This window comes from Dendrobates tinctorius, unplaced genomic scaffold (assembly GCF_039654945.1).
Source record: "Dendrobates tinctorius isolate UK_male_01 unplaced genomic scaffold, ASM3965494v1 ptg000064l, whole genome shotgun sequence".
Taxonomy (NCBI): domain Eukaryota; kingdom Metazoa; phylum Chordata; class Amphibia; order Anura; family Dendrobatidae; genus Dendrobates; species Dendrobates tinctorius.
This window is the reverse complement of record NW_027361732.1, coordinates 11,830,538-11,843,093: the sequence shown is the minus strand read 5'-3', so window position 1 is coordinate 11,843,093 and position 12,556 is coordinate 11,830,538. Positions and strand designations below refer to the sequence as shown.

Genomic DNA, 12,556 nt, shown 5'->3' with positions numbered 1-12,556 from the left:
CAGAGCTACAATATGCGTACGGACCTGTGATTGACTGTGTCACAGCTACAGTATGCGTACGGAGCTGTGATTGAATGTGTCAGAGCTACAGTATGGGTACGGACCTGTGATTGACTGTCAGAGCTACAGTATGCGTACGGACCTGTGACTGACTGTCAGAGCTACGGTATGGGTACGGACCTGTGATTGACTGTCAGAGCTACAGTATGGGTATGGACCTGTGATTGACTGTGTCAGAGCTACAGTATGCGTACGGAGCTGTGACTGAATGTTTCAGAGCTACAGTATGGGTACGGACCTGTGATTGACTGTCAGAGCTACAGTATGGGTACGGACCTGTGATTGACTGTCAGAGCTACAGTATGCGTACGGACCTGTGACTGACTGTCAGAGCTACGGTATGGGTACGGACCTGTGACTGACTGTCAGAGCTACAGTATGGGTATGGACCTGTGATTGACTGTGTCAGAGCTACAGTATGCGTACGGAGCTGTGATTGAATGTGTCAGAGCTACAGTATGGGTACGGACCTGTGATTGACTGTCAGAGCTACAGTATGGGTACGGACCTGTGATTGTGTCAGAGCTACAGTATGCGTACGGAGCTGTGATTGACTGTCAGAGCTACAGTATGGGTACGGACCTGTGATTGACTGTCAGAGCTACAGTATGGGTATGGACCTGTGATTGACTGTGTCAGAGCTACAGTATGGGTACGGACCTGTGATTGACTGTCAGAGCTACAGTATGGGTACGGACCTGTGATTGACTGTCAGAGCTACAGTATGGGTATGGACCTGTGATTGTGTCAGAGCTACAGTATGCGTACGGAGCTGTGATTGACTGTCAGAGCTACAGTATGGGTACGGACCTGTGATTGACTGTCAGAGCTACAGTATGGGTACGGACCTGTGATTGACTGTGTCAGGGATACAGTATAGGTACGGACCTGTGTCTGAGTGTGTCAGAGCTACAGTATGGGTACGGACCTGTGATTGACTGTCAGAGCTACAGTATGGGTACGGACCTGTGATTGACTGTCAGAGCTACAGTATGGGTACGGACCTGTGATTGACTGTCAGAGCTACAGTATGGGTATGGACCTGTGATTGACTGTGTCAGAGATACAGTATGCGTACGGAGCTGTGATTGAATGTGTCAGAGCTACAGTATGGGTACGGACCTGTGATTGACTGTCAGAGCTACAGTATGCGTACGGACCTGTGATTGACTGTCAGAGCTACAGTATGGGTACGGACCTGTGATTGACTGTCAGAGCTACAGTATGGGTACGGACCTGTGATTGACTGTGTCAGAGCTACAGTATGCGTACAGAGTGTGATTGACTGTCAGAGCTACAGTACGGGTTTGGACCTGTGATTGTGTGACACATATTTATGCACAGTTGCACACATATAAATGTGAGGGGTGTACTCACTTTTGTGATATATTCTATGCACACATTATATAGCTATACATACATACACACAGACACATACATCTAGCATTAGGTACAGATGAATTCTAATGGAGTGATGATATATATACACAATGTATGTATGTAAAATATATATATATATATATATATATATATATATATATATATATATATACACACACACACATACACACACACACAATATATACATACATATACGGTACATACACACGCAAATTCATACATCTATAGATTATAAGCTTGCAAGCAGGGCCCTCACTCCTTTGGTAACTCTTGAAGGGTGTTACATTGTATTGTTTTATTGTCTACACATTTCCCTATTTAGTGGTAAAGTGCTATGGAATATGGTGGCGTTATTATATTAAGGAGTATGGCCAGCTTTACTCTTTGAATGAGACGTTGGTAGAATAATGAATGAAGTGCTTGTGCTTTATTCATTATATGCTTTATTATGTTATTTATTGGAGGAGCCATGATCCCGAACATTTGCCACCCGAGATGGAAAAGGCAAATGAAGCGAAGTTGACCACATTTTACAGCCCATCAAGGTTGTCACAAAGCTTTCTATAGGCCAAAGCTTTTCTTATATAAATGCGTATTTGAATTTTCTTTATTTTTGGTATCCAGTTTAAGAATAGAACGCTTGAGAACACACAATATCTTCATTTGTGCATTTTTACAGAAGTCAAGGGGCACATTGTATATTACGTGTATGGCATACAGTGGCCATATATTTCTCATTTGCATCAGGAGCAATTCTTGGTTTCAACATGATACGTCAATAAATGTGCAGAAATAGGTATTAGCCACACATTTCCCCATCACCATCTAGTAGACTAACTTTACCACAATTCAAGAACATAAGCACAGACTCTATAAATTAAAGAAATCATTTAACATCACTTGCATTTATTGTATGGAATGGACTGTATTACATCAAACACTGTAAAAACTCATCTTTACACTTTTTAGGGGAATTGCTCCATTTGACAGATGGCAATCCAATCACCAACAAGGAGCTAAAACAATATAGTCACCAACAAGGAGCTAAAACAATATAGTCATTAGTCAAATAACTTGGACAGAGGAAAAATCTACTAACACATAACGCGACCATTTCCAATATACAATTATGCTGTGCAACTTTCTCCTATAGAAACATTTTGTTTTTCATCTTTGTTTCTTACCTGTGGTTCATTCTGTCCAGGTCTCAGCAGGAATTAAGAGACACCACTTAAACTATCGGCATACACCAGCTATTGGCACCTCGTGCTGCGTACTTAGCATGTAAAACAAACCTTGCAAGAAGGAAACCTCTAAAGGCTTTCTGCCGTGAACTGGTCAAGTGTCATTAAGATGCCTGGGTAAATCAGTGACATATTCGTGTGAATACAGGCTGCTCTGCTACTCTATTAGAGAAAAGTTACCTAGAAGGAATTATACATCAGCATGTAAAACCAGTGTAAACCAGCAGCAAATTACCATTTAACATATGTATGTGGATGGTCGCAACTAGAAGTTGTGTTACTTTTTAAACATAAGTAACTAATGAAGTAGCTGTAACATGGGCTTGAGGCAATGAAAGGAGTTAGATTAGACATTCACACACATAACAGGTTATCTGCATAGCTCCTGCCTATTTACAAAGTGTTTACCTCTGGCCATAATATACATTATAGATCATGAACACCTTTCTTGCACTTGTAATGCTCTGAAAATAAACTACATATCCAATACACATCGAAAGTCTAATTTATTAAACCGCTGTATAAAATATTTGCAGCCCTATAGGCAACATTACCAATAACAAAAAAAAGACGTAGATGGATAAAAAAAAAATGAACTAAAAAAAATAGGAGCTATTTTGGTTGGGGGGGTTAACAGACGAGGAGGCTTTATTTTTGCAATGGCTTGGCTTCTCCTGGCAATGACAGAAGAACTTCCATGAATATTTCTTTCTTTTCAATTACATGTGTGTATATAGTGTAGTGTGAGGGTATTAATATACTCACCTACTGCTGCTCTCTACGGGATCCAGAGTCTCTCCTCTGCTCTTCTCTGTGACCGCTCTTCAGATCACCTCTCCATTCTATGCGTGAGCAGGAAATCTCTTTTACAATGAAAGCCTACCGGGCCTTGCTCTGACGCTCCATACACTTGCATTGTAAAGGCCCCTTCCGGGTCACCCACAGAGTCTCCAGAGCGGTGACGCCACTGAGCTGAGGAGCAAGATGGCACTGGATCCCAGAGAGACCAGCGGTGAGTGAGCATAATAGCACACTCACATATACATATATTTAATTAAAAAAAAATTAATGGGAGCACTTCTATAAGAGAATATCAAGTCCTGAACAAAGTTGAAAGAAGTTTATTAAAACTGAAGCAAACTAAAAGGAGTATTAGTTTTCCATAGCAACGAATACGTTTTGCAGCAATAAACCGTTTGTGATGAAATCCTTACACTAATAACATGTAAAACTCATGACCTGGACTATAGCTAGCCATACAAATACATTCATGACAAATTACATTCTTCAAACATCTACTTCTCCTGACTTCTTCAGAGCATATATGATTTTTTTCCAATGGGTATAAGAGAATAAAGGCCCCTTCACACACAGCAACGCACCAGTGATAACGATAATGATCCGACCTAGCAAAGATCGCTGGTGCGTCGTTACATGATCGCTAGATAGCTTTCAAACAGTCCAATCTCATCAATGACGCAAGACAGATCAGCAATCTGCATAACGACCTCATTGGTGGTTGAGTACCTTTCACACGACTTAATTGTAACCGATTCAGACCTGTATCGCTGAGCTCTGCGTCGCTAACGACGTCGCTCGTCGTTTTTAAGCTTCAAACACAGCGATGAGTGCCGGCCAGTGGGACGCCAATGATGGAAAAATGGACCTGCTCATTCTAGCTTGATCAGCGATAGCCAGCGGGGGGTCCGGTCGCCGCTACATTTCACACTTAGCGAGATCGCTAGCGATATCGCTGTTGTGTCACAATATCGGTGACGCTCGAGCAATATCGCTAGCGATCTCGCTATGTGTGAACCCCCCTTAAGTCTTTGGAATGTCCTTCTGTGAAAGGATTGTGCTAAGCTAGGATTAGTCATGTTAAAAACCAACAGGCATGATCCTTCATTATCTGCAGACAGGGGAAGAGACATGAGAGAAGTTTGTTACACACTGGATGGTCAGCTAATCCCACTGAAACCAGTCAATGTGGAAGTCATTTAATAAGTAGGGCCTAGTGATGAGCAAAGTGCTCTGATCAGGTGTTATCCTTGCATGCTTCAGTGCTAAGCATGTGACTTCGGCATGCTTAAAACTTATGTTCCAGTCCCTGCGGTGGCATCTCTCACGGATGTTCAATAGATGCAATTTATGCAAGGATTGTCTAACAAACTGGAAATCCCTGCATGTGTTGAGGCTAACATCCATGAGACATGCAGCCACAGTAAGCCAAACATATTTTTTGAGCACGCCGAAGACACTTTGTTAGTACCCTGAGCACGTTCGCATATCACTAGTAGGGACAAAAGTTCTTTTCTCAACCCATCCTGTCATCACATCTTTTCAATAGAGCAATTTATAGATGTTTTAAATCCAATATGCAAAGAAAGGAAAGGCACTCACCGTCCCATGCAATATCCTTTATTGTGAATTACATGAAAACAAAGCAGGAGAGCTCCCGGTGGAACCGCACTGGACGACGGCCGTTTCACGCAAATGTGCGCTTCTATGGCATAATATCTTGGCAAGTCTGCCATGGAGGACCAATGGTAAATCGGGACAATGACTGCAGATGGATGCACACTTTGGTAACATCATGCACCATCAAACCAAATAACCATCTAATCAAATGAGAAAAGCCTGCCATTAATGTCCAATAATCTCCAATATAATGTATGTTTCCACAAGATGCCCATCATTCAAATGTTTGCAATTAGCCAAATGATTAACCAATCTGCCATGCAGGCATTTCCGTTTATTGTTCCATTTATTGTCATTTGTAAATGTCTTTAAGAGAACCTATCGGCCCTCAAAGGGTTATTCTAGCCCAGTTCACTTCCACACTGGGATGTTCTGTCTAGAGAAATGCTAGGAATAACATTTAATGCTGCCTGAACCACAAGTAACATGACCGTCTGAATGACTCCCTCATTGCAGGAAACTATATTCTGAAACTTTGTAGCACGGCTTGATAAACAATTAAGGAGTGGTAGAGGAACCTGGGAAGGGGACAGGATTCTTGACTGGTTTCTCTCACTTTGCAAAAAGGGAGGGCCTGGTGAATCATGCCAAGTCCGGTCAGGAGAAGGCTGAGGGAGACACCTAGCAGGCTCCTCTTGTCATGGCATGGCGTGATTTTCTGAAACGCTTCCACATAATAATAATAATCTTTATTTTTATATAGCGCCAACATATTCCGCAGCACTTTACAGTTTGCACACATTATCATCACTGTCCCCGATGGGGCTCACAATCTAAATTTCCTATCAGTATGTCTTTGGAATGTGGGAGGAAACCCACGCAAACATGGGGAGAACATACAAACTCCTTGCAGATGTTGTCCTTGGTGGATTCTAACCCTGGACTCCAGCGCTGCAAGGCTGCAATGCTAACCACTGAGCCACCGTGCTGCTTCCACATATAAGTTTCTGCAGTGAGGGAGCCTGTCAGATTTAATGCGAATGTTGTCCTGGCAGCATTAAATGACTGACAAGTACTCTTGTATAAAAACAGCTAATATTTACACTCTGAGACTTGTTGACAGTCCACTCGTTACATCTGCGTTGTAGTCTCTGTAAGGAGTTGCGGTCACACATTTCGCCATGTTTGTTGAAAAGGAAAAGAACAGCTGTGTCCATATGTTGTCACATTTGCATAAAAATACACTTCTCTTTTAAGACTGAATATGGCTGCAAATATGCGCGTAATCTTTAGTCATGACGTTTCAACTCTCCCGGCTGGTTTACTTTGTGAAAATCCTTTCGACCACCATAACAAAATAATAAATTTGTGGCCGAGGTGCTTAGAACTTTGCATTGTGCAGTTCCTGTGTAAGAAATGAGTGAACCTCATGACAACTGGCTGCGAACATTCCACTTGTCAACTGAGCCATTTCACTCCAGACTGTCTAGTCAGATTAATAAGAAGAAGATTGTGTGGTAACATACCCAACTGACAGAAGGAATGGTAATATCCTGTTGTCAAATTAATCATACATTTCTAAAATGAACAACACAAGTGTGGCACGCTGTAAAGAAAGCATGACCCTCAATGTGCTATTTCTTATAAAATATAAAGTAGTTCAAGCAAAAAAAAAATTAAGTTATCAGAGAATTCTGTTTCTTCCTCCACTTATGAGCCACTTCTTCCCTCACCCTCTGCTTTCTAAAATGGTCATTTACTGTGGGAAAAAAAAAAGTCTCAAATCCATCCAAGTCAAGCTAATGCAACTGTTCTAGCGGTCTTAAATTGCAAAGCATTTTGAAGTCTGTGGAGAGGTGTGGCAATGGAGAGAGGAACAGCGTGAGAAGCAGAGAACAGAATGTGCAGATTCTAGCTACCTTATCTCAGTGCTGGATTCACATCTACACAGCTCAGTACTGTTGTAGAAATTCCTCCATGCATTTACCATATCTGGGTGTTGCCAAAATGGGAACGAGCAGGAATCCATTTACATTTATTATAAGTGAGACAACAAATATCCTACTATGAACTCTGTGAAAACAAAACTTGCACCATATGTATTCCTCAATAAGGGAAATATACTGTAAAGGATGCATCACTCGCTCGGCATTTACCAGTCACTCTCAGCTGCTACTGTCAATATATCAAACTGTTCAGACAAAGTTGCACCTGTATATCGAAGTACGACTTTCATGTAAGTCAGCAGTGGCCGTGTTTTGAAGCCAATACAATCTCGCTTGCTCCTGCAGTCTACAAAAAGCAATTCATTTCGGAGCATGACACGGAATCCTTTAGATACTTCTGTTTGGGTTTCTGTGCCAAGATTGCTGGTTACAAAGAAACAAAGCAGAAGAGACATCACACTGTAAACTATTGTGCGGTGCACAATGACGGAGGTCTCCCGCTAATTTGTAAAACGTGGACAAACCGATTTTAGGTTATGTGCGCAATGTAAAGAGTGACTGTTTAAGGACGCAACATCAAACTAAATAAAGGCACAGACAAAGAGCAGCGATAGGGAAACATGTCCAGGTAATTGAAAAGTGAGAAGCATTTAACTCCTTCTCTGCAAGACAAATCAGCCTTGCGTGGTTTTGAAAACGAGAGAGAACACATTAAACACATTTACTGGTGCTAGAGTTTAGATTAATCCCCCTGTCACACAGCGTGCATCTGTTATGGAAAGTAAAACAGGAACGGATAATCATTTTAAGTCTTGTTGGCTAAACATATACATTGGGGCTGCTGCAGCCCATGCATTCCAATTTGTCATTTAATCAAGCAGAACTGTGTAAAGAATGTCTTTCCATTAGAGAAGAACAAACAGTAGCTGCAAGGCTCCTCCACACTTCACAATACTTTCTCTCTTCTACATGTTCCTGTCCTAATCAAACCTTTTTGCACTCAAGTAATGCACAAGTCACACAGACTGTGGATGGCATTTACAGAAATAAGAGAGCGGATAGCCTTTCATATTTTGGTCATAATTTAATACTATTCTATTAAATCAGGTTCTCTCACTAACCTAGCCCCAGAGAGGGAATACCGCAACGTGACTTCTACCAAGTTGCTTTTCTATTTCCTAGCTGTCAGGAAAGAGTCAGACTAGTTTTGAGATGAACGCCACGTTAATTGTAACAAATTGGTTGGGGTGCTTGGCTTGCAATACAGCTAAACCTTTCTAAAGTCTACGTTTTCTTCAGCTTAGCAACTACTTTATTGCTGCAAAGCATCTAAAAAAGCAAAATAAAGAAACTTTGCTAATCATCATTAAAAAAAAATTCTACCATTATTTGTTTATGGCAGCTAGGTAAGTTCTATCTGTAAGGGAGACAGACAAGAAACTAAATCTGTGCAGTCCAATTCTCTTCCCTTTACACCTTACTGTTTTAGTAGGGAAGGGACAGACAGAAGGGAGTGGAACTCTAGCATCTTACTAGGCAAGGACACATAGGGCTGCAACAGGAGATTTATACTGAACACGATTGAATTCTTGTTGCCCGAACCAAAGGCTTGAAAAAAAGACTAAGGGTCCCATTTCATACAGTGACGCACCAGCGAACCGGACAACGATACGACCTGGTAGTGATCGCTGGTGCCTCGCTACACGGTCACTAGTAAGCTGCCAAACATGCAGATCTCTTCAACGACGCACGAGCGATCCCGACAACGATACGACCTGGTAAGGATCGCTGGTGCGTTGTCACACAGGGAATTATCAATAAAGCATAAGACAATTTCTGTAGGAAATTGGCATGAATCTCACCCAAAATAAGATATATAATATAAAGCAATAGGTGGAAAATAAAACATAACCTTTAATCCGTCAATTAAAAATACTGATCATGTGTCACCCATGTGAAAATATAAAAAACAGCATACAACTGCTTATCCAGCGGGTGGGCCCTAAACAAGAGAAAAAGAGACCCCACCTAGATACAAGAATAGAGATGGTCACCTAATGGTTTGTTACATAGGTAGACAAAACATCTGAAGGGTACAGCAATCGAGATACGTTCCACTCATAAATGCCATAACCTATTTGCACATACAGTGGGGCAAAAAAGTATTTAGTCAGTCAGCAATAGTGCAAGTTCCACCACTTAAAAAGATGAGAGGCGTCTGTAATTTACATCATAGGTAGACCTCAACTATGGGAGACAAACTGAGAAAAAAAAATCCAGAAAATCACATTGTCTGGTTTTTTTTCATTTTATTTGCATAGTATGGTGGAAAATAAGTATTTGGTCAGAAACAAAATTGCATCTCAATACTTTGTGATATATCCTTTGTTGGCAATGACAGAGGTCAAACGTTTTCTGTAAGTCTTCACAAGGTTGCCACACACTGTTGTTGGTATGTTGGCCCATTCCTCCATGCAGATCTCCTCTAGAGCAGTGATGTTTTTGGCTTTTCGCTTGGAAACACGGACTTTCAACTCCCTCCAAAGGTTTTCTATAGGGTTGAGATTGGCTAGGCCACTCCAGGACCTTGAAATGCTTCTTACGAAGCCACTCCTTCGTTGCCCTGGCGGTGTGCTTTGGATCATTGTCATGTTGAAAGACCCAGCCACGTTTCATCTTCAATGCCCTTGCTGATGGAAGGAGGTTTGCACTCAAAATCTCACGATACATGGCCCCATTCATTCTTTCATGTACCCGGATCAGTCGTCCTGGCCCCTTTGCAGAGAAACAGCCCCAAAGCATGATGTTTCCACCACCATGCTTTACAGTAGGTATGGTGTTTGATGGATGCAACTCAGTATTCTTTTTCCTCCAAACACGACAAGTTGTGTTTCTACCAAACAGTTCCAGTTTGGTTTCATCAGACCATAGGACATTCTCCCAAAACTCCTCTGGATCATCCAAATGCTCTCTATCAAACTTCAGACGGGCCCGGACATGTACAGGCTTAAGCAGTGGGACACGTCTGGCACTGCAGGATCTGAGTCCATGATGGCGTAGTGTGTTACTTATGGTAGGCCTTGTTACATTGGTCCCAGCTCTCTGCAGTTCATTCACTAGGTCCCCCCGCGTGGTTCTGGGATTTTTGCTCACCGTTCTTGTGATCATTCTGACCCCACGGGGTGGGATTTTGCGTGGAGCACCAGATCGAGGGAGATTATCAGTGGTCTTGTATGTCTTCCATTTTCTAATTATTGCTCCCACAGTTGATTTCTTCACTCCAAGCTGGTTGGCTATTGCAGATTCAGTCTTCCCAGCCTGGTGCAGGGCTACAATTTTGTTTCTGGTGTCCTTTGACAGCTCTTTGGTCTTCACCATAGTGGAGTTTGGAGTCAGACTGTTTGAGGGTGTGCACAGGTGTCTTTTTATACTGATAACAAGTTTAAACAGGTGCCATTACTACAGGTAATGAGTGGAGGAAAGAGGAGACTCTTAAAGAAGAAGTTACAGGTCTGTGAGAGCCAGAAATCTTGTTTGCTTGTTTCTGACTAAATACTTATTTTCCACCATAATATGCAAATAAAATGAAAAAAAAAACAGAATGTGATTTTCTGGATTTTTTTTTCTCAGTTTGCCTCCCATAGTTGAGGTCTACCTATGATGTAAATTACAGACGCCTCTCATCTTTTTAAGTGGTGGAACTTGCACTATTGCTGACTGACTAAATACTTTTTTGCCCCACTGTATATGTAAAAATCATGCAAAATTGCCAAAAAGGTCTCTCAGGACCATAAATTTGACAGTCAGGTGAGAGTAGTAATATAAAAGGAACAATCTCACCAAGCAGAATAATGAGTCAGGAGTCCCGGAAGATCCTCTGTTCAGTCCAACTGGAGGGTAAAATAGGGGAAGACAATACCCTGCCACATCCCTTAAGGGCTAACATCAGCTAATCCCCAGACTCCCGCCCTAACAAGGGCAGTCCACAACTAGCCCTAATTTGCACATGCCCTGCACTTTCCCTAAGGCGGTGTTCCAACGCGTTTCATCCAAGTACAATCTTCAGGGGACTAAACTTGTAAAGTGCCATAGTGCTATTAATGAGAGGAAACTTTCCACTCCCTATGCGTTGTCACACAGCAGCTATTCTGAATGATTCCTGTCTGCATCCCTGTGTTCTGCGTCGCCAATGAGGTCGCTCGTCGGCGTCAAACACAGCGATGCGCGCTAGCCAGCGGGATGCCGACGATAAAAAATGGCCCAGGACATTCGAGCACAATCAGCGACATCCAGCGGGGGGGTCGCCGCTATGTGTCGCATGTAGCGAAATCACTGGCGAGATCGCTGTTGCGTCACAAAATCGGTGAGAAGGGGCCTTAAGAACACCGCTTCAGTATACAAAGCAAAGACGTTGCTTTGTGCATACCAGCTGGTCAGTGTCTGTTTTATTCTGAAACATTGAAGCATTTCATAGTAAACAAAGTTACTTTGAGAAGTTGGATGGGGATCAAACCTTGGCTGACTAGTCCGAGGCAAGTGCCAGTTATTCCCTGCCCAGCTCCTGTTGACTGACAGGACTCTTCTTATGTGTATCTAAAGAGAGAACTGTCAGTCATAAGGGGCACTGAGGGGAGAAGCAGGCCCAAGTCCGTATAGGAATAGTCAGCTGACGTACATCATCTCCGGCAGGTAGTGACCCATCCTTCTGTGAATGGGAAAAGGCAGGATATTTCAGAGTCACCCATCATTTCGGTAATAATTAAGGATGAGACCCTGGCTCAAATGTCCTTTTTGGGGACCTGGGGAATTAATCAACTGCTATAAGTGTACAGTAAACCAACGCTATAAATTACATTTAAAAGGGAATCTGTCAGTAGGAGCAACCTTCCTAAGCAGTCTACATGGACATGTACGTGTGAAGGAAACTGCATAAAATGGTAGCTTGATAACTGTGATCCAAAATCATCCCTTATATGTAAATAAGCAGATCATGACTATGAGAGGAACAATGATCTGCATGAGACTCTTACTCCAGAGATTTCTGTAAATGAAAGAGGGCATTACCAGTGTGAGACATTGTAGGAAAGCAGGAGGTAAGGACCTGGATGGTATATATGTGCTGGTAATGTAGACGGTACCGGAAACAATAGGTTACCAAGTAGGTTTAATGTGACTTCTTTTTGGGTCTGGTTTCTTGAGTAACCTGGAGGTTAAAGTAAATCCCATGACCCAGTCTGGGGTTTACAAACCTATTCACTGCAGCTGGATTACCTCAGCAGTGTGGAGTGTGTTGATACTGGAGGAAGACAAACAGAGGTGTCTGTTGGTGAACACGTTTAATACAAGTATCAGCTGCTGCTTGTAATACCTAGGTCGGTGAGGCCATTACATTTATGTTGTTTCACTCTTCCTGAAGAAAAGAACTGTTTATGTTACCCCATTGATACTGAAGGAAGGCGGTTTTTGGTTTCAAACAGTAAAGTTTAT

General features: G+C 42.2%; 1 protein-coding gene across 7 annotated transcripts in view; it reads right to left on the bottom strand.

Moving 5' to 3' along the window:
• ENOX1 (ecto-NOX disulfide-thiol exchanger 1) overlaps positions 1-12,556 on the bottom strand; it is an 835,160-nt gene that overhangs the window by 330,218 nt on the left and 492,386 nt on the right. The gene's annotated exons all lie outside the window — the stretch shown is intronic.